At 39.5% G+C, this 13,080-nt stretch overlaps 1 pseudogene; it reads right to left on the reverse strand.

The window, feature by feature from the left end:
• Positions 1-1,997: 1,997 nt before the first annotated feature.
• LOC111767868 (tubulin alpha-3 chain pseudogene) lies at positions 1,998-8,241 on the reverse strand (annotated as a pseudogene).
• Between the last annotated feature and the right edge of the window lie 4,839 nt (positions 8,242-13,080).

Below are 13,080 nucleotides of genomic sequence, written 5' to 3' on the forward strand. Positions count from 1 at the left end.
AAGCGGAACGTGCGAGCTTAACCGCTGAGCCACTGGGCCGGCCCCACTATCTGTTATATTTTGAAGCTAGATTAGACAAAATTTGCTGACACTGGATGTAGGCATTTAGAGGAAGAGAGGAGTCCATGATGACTCTAAACATTTTAGGCTTGCAGACCTGGAAGAAGGATAGAGCCGCGGCTAAGTGAGATAAGGAAGACTAGGAGGAGCGGGTTTGGAAAAGAAAAGAGAAGTTCAGGTTTGATCACGTTGAGTTTGAGAATCTTACCATACATTCAAGTGGAGGTATTCGGTAGATATTTGAATATAAGAGTCTGGAGTTCAGGGGATGCGATTTCAGTATTCATCTATGCACAGTTCAGAACTCTCCAAAATAAAACTTTAATTAATATGTTCCCTTTGGGGGAGGCCAAGGCGTTCTCTTGGCTGCAGAGATCTGCGCTTGCCGTTGACCTGCCACACTTGTTAATCATTGCTGAGGCAGCAATCCAGAGCATCTGGTGATTGATTAGACAGCCTCCGTGGCATTATTTATATTACCTGGCAGAGCAAACAGATGCTCTAGCAAGTTTCCTAGCTTTATGAATGACAACAGCAGAGCATTTGTCCCTTTTCCCCCTTTTGATGGATGTAGCTAATGCTAACAGCACATTTAAGGGACTACAAATAGAGCAGGCAAGTTCTCAAGAATTGCATTCTCATCTGCCAGTGGAAACTGAATGAGGCAGAACACGAGTCTCTGCTGTAACGTATGATTTTGCAATCACATAGTACTTTGTCTTTGCTAAGGAATTTACAATCCAATGTAATTTATATAGATTTTCTGAGGTTGTTCCAATATCACTTTCCTTGTTTTACCTCAATTGGCAATTTGAAAACTGGAGAGAGGAGCACTTTTTTTTTTCCAGAATAAGCATCAGAAATTTTTTGGAATATCTTCTATTCCACCTCACAAACTTGAAGTCGTTAGCCCGTAATTCTAAGACTTCCTTTGAATTTCTGTCAGTGAATAATAGAACCGAAAAGTCTTAGCATTGTACGTAATTTTACTAACATACCTACATTATCAAGGTCATTGGGATAGAGGGCTTTGCTGAAGCAATATGACATTTCATTTCACTCAGAGGAAGTTGTGTTTGGTTCCAGGGGCGAAGAGTTTTATTCCAACTGTGATGTATGTCTGGAAAACTAGAGGAGACAGAGTGGGCGCTGAAGGCAGTGAAGAAGCAGAAAGCTGACTATTTTCTGTTCTTCACACACACATTCAGCCCTTTCCATACTAGCTTCACATCTCTCCCTACTGGGAGGCCTTCTATCCCTCAGGTTTTGAATCTTAGAGACTGAGGCTCCCCGAGCTGAGGCTTCCTCAGAGGTAGAGCGTAGATCTACCTTAGCATGAGGGATTTATCCACGGCAAGAGGACACCACCAGGTAGGGAGATTCTACACACAATAAAAATTTTCCCATATCTGTGAGACTCTCCCTAAGCAAAGAAGTCAATGTTGCAGGACACCGTGGGGAAGGGTATACAGCTGGCCTAAGCAGGCCATCTACAGCGTGTTTTCACAAGTGTGAAGCTGGGCGATTACTTAATGAGGCCCTTGGTAGTAGTAGGAATGATTCAGTATTTGGAGGAGCCAAGACTCAATTTTGGAAGCCATGAAGGCATTTTGGGGCACAGCAGCATTATGGTCCAGCTGTGACTGGAAGTCTTCAGGCCCTGGGGATGGACGATGGTTCACCCGTCTTGAAAATCATTTTACAGTTTTTCTAAAAAGAGGTTTCTTGAGATATAATTCACATACCATAAAATTCATTCATTTAAAATGAAAATTCAATGGCTTTTAGTAGTCACAGAATTGTGATTTTAATCATTTAGTACAGAAACTTTAATTGTAAACTGCTTGAAACCAGCTGTGCTGAGGGGTGGCAGGAGAGAGGGGAACAGAGCAACACCTGTCAGCTGCACTCTCCTATTTCATACTGTATTCTGCCCATCATCTGGCCTCTGCTTCCATGGGATCTGTGCCCACCTCTTTGTAATCTTTCTCCAGGGCTGCCAGGTCCCCCAGGACCTCAGAGAAGTCTGCTTCCTCCATGACTTCCCCCATGTATCAGGGCACGAATGTTCACCTTGCATAGGTGAGATTGAACTTATGGTCCAGGCGTGCCCAGGCCTTGGTGAGGGCAGTGCTGTTGCCCAGCATACACATGGCCCACTGAATATTGCTCATGTTTCCCCCAGGGATGACAGCTGGGGGGCTGGTAGTTGATGCCCACCTTAAATCCACTTGAGCTCCAATTCACAAACTGGATGGTGTGCTTGGTCTCGATGGTGGGGACAGCCGCGTTGACATCTTCAGGACGGGTCCCCCCATACAACATGCAGCAGGCATGTACTTCCCATGGCAAGGGTCATACTTGACCATCTGGTTTGCTAGCTAGAAGTAGGCATTGGTGGTCTTGGCCGCTGACAGCTGCTTGTAGTAGACAGTCTTGGTTGAGATGACCAGGCATAGGTAGCCAGGGGGAAGTAGATGTGGGGGTAGGGACCAGGTTGGTTGGGAATTCCATCAAGTCCACTTTCAGGGCCCCATCAAATCGATGGGAGGTGTTGATGGTGGACATGATCTGCCCAATCCCACAACTGAGGTCAGTGTACATGGGCCATTGGACAACCAGGTTGTGCCCACATATGTCGTAGCTGGCTTCCTTATCTACCATGAAGGCACAGTCATAATTTTATGTATTGTGTGAGTGGTCAGGATGGAGTTGTAGGGGGTCCACTATGGCTTTAGAAACATGGGAGACTGGGTAAATGGCAAATTTGAGCTTAGACTTTGTGCCACATTCTACCAAGTGCTGCTTCATGAGCAGAGACACAAACCCAGAGCTGGTGCTGCACTGAAGCTGTGGAAGATGAGGAAGCCTCACAGCCCCATGCAGAAATCTGCCAGTTTTTGGATCCGGTCCAGGACTAGGTCAATGATCTCCTTGCCGATGATGTAATGGCCTTTGGCCTAATTATTGGCTGTATATTTCTTCCCGGTGACCATCTACTCTGAGTAGAAGAGCTGCCTATATGTCCCGTGTGCACTCTATTGACTGCGGTGGCTCCAGGTCCACAGACCCTGCTTTGGGCATGTGCTGGCTAGCCCCAATCTCCCCGAAGAATGTCTTGAAGGAGTCATCCCCACCAGCAGTGGTTTTGTCACTCGGCATTTGACCATTGGGCTAAATTCCAAGTTCAAGGCAGTACAATTCCCAGGAGGCATTACCAATCTGGACTTCTACCTACCACACGTGGACAAACTTGCACTGGCGCATAGCGGTCACCACCTGACTGTGCACTGTGCTCCCACCTTCTCTTAGTCTAAAGCCAAGTGCCCAACTTTGTTGTTTATTTTTTGGTTGAACCTGATTTTAATTTACTCTTATTTCTTAAAATGGCAATAGATTAACAAAATATGCAAATGATTTTGAATAACACTATATATGTTTATTTTTTGCCTCCTAAAGTGCTCATGTTAAAAAATAGCTAAACAATTTCATGATTTCCTGTTCTCTGGTTAGAGAATAGTGACTCTGTCAGCGGAGAGGACATAGATACTGTCAGTATCTGACACATGACGTTCCAGAAATTTTCAAATACCTAGAAGCTTGGCATGATGCAGAAAAAAAATTGGATGACTAGCAGCATATTAAATTATTCTTCTTGAAAACAGAGCCATCATTCACTGAATAGCTCCTCTTTTATGAGTGCACAAATCCATGCAAATTTTTACTAAGTTTTACCACCAGATGTCAGCCATTCACTGTGTTGGTTGTAACTCTCTGAAGAAATCTTTATGAGGAATGTACGTATGTGGCTCCTTCATCTATCCTTCCCTCTGTCTCTCTTTCACTCCTTCCCGCTGTGACTGCCTACCAATCAATCATCTATTGATCTATCATCTATTTATTTACTTATAATGCACATATCAATTCTAATCTATCTAAATAATAATAGGGATATACTAGGTATTTTAAGGCAAATACAATAAAGAGTTTAAATATTTACATATAGAAATATGAAAATGAAACTAAAATGTTTTCTAAACTTTGGTCTGGAATTCACGCTCTTTTCAGCTTATGAACTTCCCGACCAGTGTAATATTTTGCCACCTTTGTTTTATAACATACTTACAACTGTCACCCAGAACCTTTGAATTTTAGAACTTTTATTAGATTCTTGATACTCTGGAATTATATTCTTACTGGAAGAGTATCAATACTTGATTTTAAGAAAGGCTCTAAGGTGATTAAAAAACTAATTAATCGTTGGAAAACTTTGCAAAGAGAATTTTTCCCTACCAACAACTTGTTTTATTTTTTTTCTATCAAATGCCTTCTTGAGCATTAACACATACCTTTTATGATCCCTCACTCCAAACTTTGCCTGTCTCTACTTCCATCACTGAGCTTAACACAGTAAATTTATGCTTTCTTTTCCCTCTAGACTGTGAGCTACTCGGGTTTAGGAGCTTAGCAAGTATCTATTGATGAATGAATTTTATTCCCTAAACATGGACTGTACCCAGATGATAGAGGATTTTTGGTTGCCTACTCAGCAACCATTTTCTTCTATCTTTCCTTCCCACCCAAGTTTTGCTTAGGTATCTAGCACTTCTCTTGTGGAGCAATGGGACTTCGGGCAAGTTGATTCCACTCAAGCTTCATGCACAGGCCTGAGCGGTCTAAAAATTCTCCCCTTCTGTTTGTTAAGGATTAGCTCAGAAATGATCACGTGATGCGTGTTAGGGAGAATTTTCTTAGAAATTTCAAGGAAAATGTTCCTCATTCCTGAAAGACGGGACTACAAGGAAGACTGGTGGATGAATCTTTGTAAATCCATTTTCATTTCTGAAAAACAAACAAAAAACCTAATGTTCGTATGTTGCTCAACCATATAAATATGGGGAGACTAGGGGAGTCTCTCTCAAATTTTCAGCCTCCTACTACATCATCTTTCATATCATGAAGAAAGAACATTCTAGAGAATGAACCAACACAAAGGAAAACAGCTGGGAGAGAGAGAAAGTCTTGATGTTATCCTTTGTGTCCCTACAGCCTCTTACCCTAGGATTTTTATGAGCCAAGGAGCCAATAAATTTCTCTCTTATTTTATGCGTTTATAACCTAACGAGATAAGAGTTTTGATAGGGGAAGTCTGTCTAGTCAGTTGGAAAAATGTCTAGAAGCTGAAAGGGCAGTAAGGGCATGGCCATTTGAGAAAGAAGTTGAATATGGCTTCCTTTTGGAGTGAAGACAGTGGGGAGAGTTGGTGAAGTAGGGGTGGGGTAGGAGTGAGATGAGGCTGGAGAAGTATGCAGGCCTCTGGGATAGAAGTCTTCTTGGTGTTCACCTTCTTTTCTGAGTTGAAACAGAAAATCCAGTGCCTTAGTGAAATTCTTAAAGATTTCTCTGAATTTTATGACTGTTGGGAACTATAACAAATTGGAATTCATCACAATTAAAAACTTTTCTTTGAAAAACAAAGTTGAGAGAATGATAAGATAACCCATATACTGGGATAAAATATTTGCAAATCAAATATCTGATAAATGACATTTGTCCGATGTAAATAAAGAACAACACCCCATTTCCTAAGAATTTGGACTAACTTGAGATTTTGTTACAAGTATAAGTTGTTCTTTTCTTTGTCCTGTTCAATAGAGAAAGTAATTTTTTTTTAACTTTTACTAACAGGTCTCAGTTAAACCAACATATATGATAAAATCAAGTATATTAAATGCAGTTAAGTTCAAATTCCTCCTTTGGTTTTGAAACCCTTCTTGTTGCACCAACCTGCCTTTCCAGCCCACCTACCACTGCTCCCCTAACCTGCTCTGAGCTCTAGCCCTGCTGTTAACCCCTAATATGACCAGCATCGTCCCTTAGCCTGCCTCTCCCTTTCTCAGCATCACCTGCCTTATGAAAACTCAGTGCTCTTCTATCTATCAGCGGTTTGATAGCATTTTGCATGTACTTCTCTTATACTTTATACTTCAATCATTTATAGGCTTATTTTAGCTCCCTTGCTAGATTACAATCCCTCAAGGGCAAGACTGTGCTTTTTTTATCTTCGTATTTGGCACATAATGAAGCTCAATCAGTATCTGTTGAATGAATCCTTTGCCTTTCCATACATTTATTTTTTAATTGGATTATCTGAGTACATAGTTTATTACAGATGTGAGAATTGTGGTTGCATTTTTAAGAAAGGAACACTTCCCTTCTAATGGTGGCCAACCAAGGCTCAGAACAAGGTCTTAGAGATTTGTAATGCTTAAAGATTTCTGTGAATTCTGTGACTTCTGGGAAATATAATAGTGTAAGAGAAAATAAACTGAAAAATTAAAGTGCCAGAAGCTGAGTCAACCTAAAGAGGTATTGGGATTAGTATAATTAGAGTGATCGATTCCTTTCTTTTGGCCTCTTTTTTTAAAAAAAAAATTAATATGTGTAACAGAGTACCCAGCCAGGGATTACATTTCTGTTTTTCTCTTCTTCAATAAGAGAAAAAATATACACACCACTCGAATGTAAATCCTAGGACAGCTGGGCTATTGCCCTTCAAAACTCTGTCACCAGAACTTGAGTTTTCTTGCTTGTTAGACATTCAGAAGTGCTTACTAAATAACAAACAGGTGTCAAAAATCACCTTTGAATCATGGAAGGAAGCTTCCCTGGCTAGGTCAGGTTGGGACACTTAACACTCAGCAAGGAGTCTCTCTTAGAAAGAGATTGAGGGCCAACAGCCAGCCCCAGTCTCTGGTAAAGAAGGGCTGATGGATTACTCACAGTAGCCGAGATGCGGAAACAAACTGAATGTCCATTGACTGATGAAGGGACAAGAAAAATGTGGGATAAACATACAATAGAATACTATTCAGCCTTTAAAAAGAAGGAAATCTTGCCATATGTGACAACATGGATGAACCAGAGGAAATTATGATAAGTGAAATAAGCCAGTCACAGAAGGACAAATTTTATGTCTCCACTTAAAGAGATATCTAAAATTGTCAAACTCATAGAAGCAGAGTGCAGAATGGTGGTTTCCAGAAGCCGAAGGGAGGGAGAAGTGGGGAGTTGCTACTCAACAGATATGTAGCTTTAGTTATGCAAGATGAATAAGTTCTAAAGATCTGCTGTACAACATTGTGCCTATAGATAACAAAACTGTATTCTACACTTAAAGTTTTGTTTAGAGGGTAGATCTCGTGTTAAGTATTCTTACTACCCTCAACAAAAGAAGAAGAAGAGAAGAAGATGGGCTAAAGGAACTCTGTGAGTTTTGAGGGTTTCAGAGGAAAAACTGACCTCTAGTGTAGATTATAGGGAGGGAAGGCGGGTAGGTGATGGTTCTGCATCTATGAGGCATAGAAATAAGGATCAGCCCTGACCCAGGACTCCTGGGCCTATCAGCACCTGAGAACGTGGCTGTGTGTATAACTACAAGTGTCCAGCGCTAAAAACTTTGGCCCTCAGAGGCCAAGCAACAACTCTCTTAGGACTGGAATGGAGAACAATCTTCAACAGCAACATCATGAGGCAGCAAGAAGGAATCACAGCGTGGACGAATCAGACTTGAATATGCTCCCGCTGTGTCTGCAAACCTGCTGATTCCATGCCCCATATTCCCCTTTTGGATTAGGATTTTTCTGACCACTCCAGAGAAGGAAAGGAGGGAGAAGCCTATCATCAAAAGGCTGATAGCTGGCTTTCTGTCAATAAGAAAGGTAAGACTTGAGCAATTAAGTAGCATGATAAAAGGTATTTGACCATATTTGTACTATAAGTTTGGGGAGCATGTCATATTGGTTATAAATAAAATGAGGGAATTCTTTTATGCTCTTGAGTAGATGCTGCCAATATTTCTTGGGGTAAGAGTCAGTAAGACTCCCAGTCATTTTCAGAAGAATGCCAGCTAATAAATGAAGACAAAATGATAGAATTAGAAAATCATCATTTAAGAACTCCCCCAAAATTATGGACTCAGGAAAAGATCATCAATGGACACCAAAACCATTGGGCAAAACATTGTTAGGGAACAGGCTATTCACATGGTCTTAAAGTGTTCTCTCTCAGAAATACTTCTAAAGACAAAGTGGAAATGAAACACACGTAGTGGAGAGATTTGTTGGACACCATCTTACTTAAGTGATCAACTTTAGCATCTCCAATAATGGGGCAAATTGACATCACATGCCTTCTAATATGAGCGAGTGGGAGGTAGGCAACATCACAGTCATGAATCAATCATGAGGAAACAGATGAAGCCACACTGTGAGGCCTTGTACAAGACAATTGGCTTGGACTCTTAAAAAAAATGTTTTTGAAGAAAAAAATGTCAAGGGAATTACTTTAGATTAAAGGAGACAAAAGAGATGTGATAAATACATTGTGTGAATCTTAATTGGATCGTGGATCAAAAATAGAAAACTCCAAAGGGCATGTGGTGTCATTGGAGGTTTGAATGTGGACTACATATTGGTTGATATTAAGGAACCAATGTTAAATTCTTGAGTCAAATAATGGTTTTGTGGTTATGTAGGGGAATGCCTAGTTCTTAGGTGATACGTGTTGAAGTATTTAGTGTAAAGGTTATGATGTCCTCAACTTATTTTCAAATGGTTCAGCAAAAGTAAGTAGATTAGAGAGAGTGTGGGTGTGCATATGTGTGTGCACATGTGAGAAAGAGAAAGCAAATAGAGGAAGATTCTAATCTCTGGTGAATCTAAGTGAAGGGTATGTGGTGTTCACTGTAATAGTCTTCAATATTTCTACAGCTTTGAAATTTTCAAAGGAAAAAGTGGAGACAAAAGAATAATAATTTGCTTGTGTGTTTATTTTGAAATGAACTGGATTGATGGAACCAATGGTTTATCTTTTTACAACTAAGGCAACTACCTCTTTTATTGATTGGAAGCTACCCGTTTACGTCAGCCTTGGTTGAGTGGAAATCACAGTATAAATGCAACTTTTAGGCCTCAAATCTCTGCTCTTGGTCCTTTGTATATTTTTTATTGTCACTATTATTGTGATAAATCAAAGTTGAACATTTCTTTTTGTATTCAGTATTGTTTGTGGGAATTTGAGGCTATCTTGATTTACACATTGGTATGACAATCATTCAATGTCCCTCTTTAATGTAATAAACACCACACAAATAGCTATTTCAGCAAACCCCTTTATCTGAGAAATACTATGGTTAAGTGGTTGTAACATAGCAGTAGTGAATATCTATTTTTTATTCCTAGAATCTACCCTTATTCAACTGGCAATGGTATCTGAAGTTTTCTTGGGGAAATGAATTTTTTTTGAGGAAGATTAGCCCTGAGCTAACTACTGCCAATTCTCCTCTTTTTGCTGAGGAAGCCTGGCCCTGAGCTAACATCCGTGCCCATCTTCCTCTATTTTATATATGGGATGCCTACCAAGCATGGCGTGCCAAGCGGTGCCATGTCCGCACCCGGGATCCGAACCTTCGAATCCCGGGCTGCCGAGAAGTGGAACGTGAGAACTTAACCGCTGCACCACCGGGCTGGCCCCCGGGGAATGAATTCTTTAGAAATCATTAGTGTGGTTGCTGTGGGAAGTGACTCTGCCCTGGTTCCATGCATCACACTTTCCCTGCCCAGAGTGACTGAGGTTAGTACATGTGAATATCAGGCCAGTTAGTCAACATAGTGGAACACTTTAGAAAGAGAAGCTAGCTATCTCAGAGTTAATGCTGGTAGGATTTAAACCTAGACCTGCTAGTTGCCACCTTTGTTACCACATATGTGGAAAGTCTGCATGAAAGTGAATCCTATATAGAAGAAAGCCAGACTGACGGACGGAGGGAAGCAGAATCCTGATAGCATCATTTGAATCTCTGGATGTAGCCATGCCTGGGTTTTTCAGTTATGTGAATCAATAAATAATAACTTTTTCTTGATAAATTATTAATTCTTATTATTTTCATGATTATTTATTATATCATCAATTCCTAATAAGTAAGAATTGTTCTTAAACCTTCTTGAATTGAGTCATAATTTATGACTAAAGAAGTCTGACTAATACAATGGTATATAAAATAATCAAATCGAGGGGCTGGCCCAGTGGTGTAGTGGTTAGTTTGTGCACTTTGCTTTGCCAACCTGGAGTTCACAGGTTCTGATCCTGGGCACGGACCATCACTCGTCAAGCCATGCTGTAGTGGCTTCCCACATAAAAAAAAAAAGAGGGAGATTGGCACAGATGTTAGCTCAGGGTCAATCTTCCTCACCAAAAAAAAAAAAAAAAAAAAAAATTCAAATCTAGAACTTGAAATTTCTGCTCTTTTTGATCTTAACCCAGTGTTCTTTCCAAACTCAATTTTGGTGACGACTGGGTCATACTATTGAATAACACTGTCTCCTTATTTAGCAGTGAGTTGTAAGAACTAGTATAATTGTGTCATTTCATCCACATGCATGCTTATCCCTCAGTTCCTGGACAAAGTATTTTCTTAATGACATAGAGAATGATATGGTATAGTAGAGGAAATAAATAGAGCATTCTCAAGTGCCTGGTTTATTCATTTTAGGAGAGTACATATGATGAAATGCATTTTTGCTCAAAAATGGAGAGTCCTGTCTTCTATTGTCAAATTTGTTTTTATAAACTCTTGTCTATTTCCTATTCTATCTTGGTACATCTTAACTTGAGCACTTTATTATGAAGTCTTCATTGGTAAACCCCTTCTCTACGATGGTACGGTGTGTATTCAATTTTAGAGCACAGAAAATACCTGTCCTTGTTTCGTTCCTGTAGTTTGCACATATGATTGACATCTTTGTGCTTTGGTGTTTCAAAAATTTTAAGGCTACAAGGGGGAGTACATTTATTATCATCAATATATTCTCTAGAATGAATATGCTCCCTTAATTAAATCATGATGCTAGAAAAACATACCAGATAGCTTTGGTTGATTCTTGCCTTTAGATGTGATTAAAAAAATGTCTATCACGATGATCTGCGGAAGACATCACTTGTATTTTGTCTTTGATGCTTTTTTAAAGAAGATTATAGGGAGGCCCCTAGTAGCCTTTCTATGCATCTAAGTTATTTCCCTTGGTGGGATACTCACTGTTAGAGGACTAAAGGGAGAAGCTGCTGGTAGGTAAGTTCTGGCCCTGAAGGTAACTTGCATCTGAGTTTTTTGTGGTCTGGGTTTGATGACCTGGGATTAATGACTTCTGGGCCTAACCATTACTCTACAGCGACCACATTTTTGAGAAAATGGTCTTGTGTGCCTAATAATTTGTTTTAAGGCTCAGCTATTCTCTGTAGGACTGTGTTTTTGGAGATGGCCCATGCAATACCTGGATCCAAATCACCAGGGGTGCTTCTTAGAAATGTAGATCTCTGGGCCCGACCCAGTGTAGTGAATCAGAAACTCTAGGAATGGGACAGTCAGTTTTCTTAAAACAAATACCCCTAGTTAATTCTTATACTCACTGAAGCCTGAGAAGTAATGCTATCGGCTACATCCACTTTGACTTACATCAATTTTGAGCTACTAAGTAGGTGACGGTCTGGAGAATAAGCCCTAATACTAAGACTATGGCTTCCCTTGTCATTCAGCTTCTTAAATATTCAATTATATAACATCTGAGTGAGAGTTTAAAGATGAATGGGAAGTTCTGACGAAGAATATGCTGATTTAATAAACTAAGGAAGAAAGCTTAGAAGATTTTATGCATATGATAATTCAGGGCCAACTCAGTGAATGATAAAGCTATTCTTTTAACTCTCCCAAATAATATTCTCTAGATAATTTAATGCAAAAAAAATCAGAGCACAGCTGTTTATCTTTGCCTTTTTACTAAGTTAATTATGCCTATTTTAATTATCAATTTAAAACACTGAACAATTAAGGCACTCAGATCTTAGTACCAATGGTCATATCAAAACATTTCAGACCTATTTTCCCTCTCTAAGAATCTGCAAACTATAATTTATGTGAAAATCTAGCTATACATTTGTAGTAACAGGCAAAGTAGAACAGCCATTCTCAAAGACAGGATTTTCAACTCTGCCTGCGCGTTAGAATTACTCTGAGAAATTTAAAACATGACTTATATCAATATGTTACTGTAAGCCGACTAAGTCAGGATCTCTGGAGGTAGTGCCCAATTTTTCTTACATTCTACTGTGATTCTACTGTGAAGCCAGGAATGGGATCCACTCCTTTAGGCACTTCCCAGACAGTGCAATCTCTGACTGACTCAATAAACGACGTTCAGCTAAGAACAATAATCCATAGAGAGATTGCCTGAAGTCAATGCAGTTCATTCATTTCCTGTCTACCATCTTTAATTAAGCCAGGTTGGTAGAATAAGGGGGGGGGGGGTGTACTAGGACAGGATTGTAACACCCCAGCACACTTTCTTTTTCTGAATTTCCTTTTTATAATGCTATTTGCTAATATTCGGCATATCGTGCCACATGCTATATTAAGGAACGTATGTAAGAAGAGACTTGCCAAAATGCATTTGTCTCTCTATGGATATTGTTGAAGATTTTAATTACACAACTTGGTGCTATCTTTCAGAAGATACAAGGGAGCAAATTTTTCTCGTCTTACTATTAGGAATTCTAAACTTTAATGGATTCATGAATTATGTAACGAATTAGGTTTTATTTAATGAGCCACTAGAAAGTTTGGAGCCAAATTTTCTCTCCATGAGCAGGTGTCATAGGAATTATTCCTATATTAATTTTTCCATTTTTATCCTTGTTGTACTTTTTTCTTTCTCACCTCCTTATAATTTATCATTTTGACCTATTTTTTTTGCATCCATTGAGCCATTGTAAAATTGTTTAGGAATAAGATTAGGTGTACAAAACATTAAAAAATGTAGCTAATGGAGATGATGATCAAATATTGCACCAAAAAAGATGGCTTTAGTGCAAGTTAACTAATTTACTCAATGTAAGAAAACTTGAACAGCATCAAAGCCAACCTGGAAAATAAGTGTCTTGCACTAATTCTGACGTTAAAATAAAAAT

The sequence above is a fragment of the Equus caballus genome, chromosome 14, assembly GCF_041296265.1.
Source record: "Equus caballus isolate H_3958 breed thoroughbred chromosome 14, TB-T2T, whole genome shotgun sequence".
NCBI classification, from domain to species: Eukaryota; Metazoa; Chordata; class Mammalia; order Perissodactyla; family Equidae; genus Equus; species Equus caballus.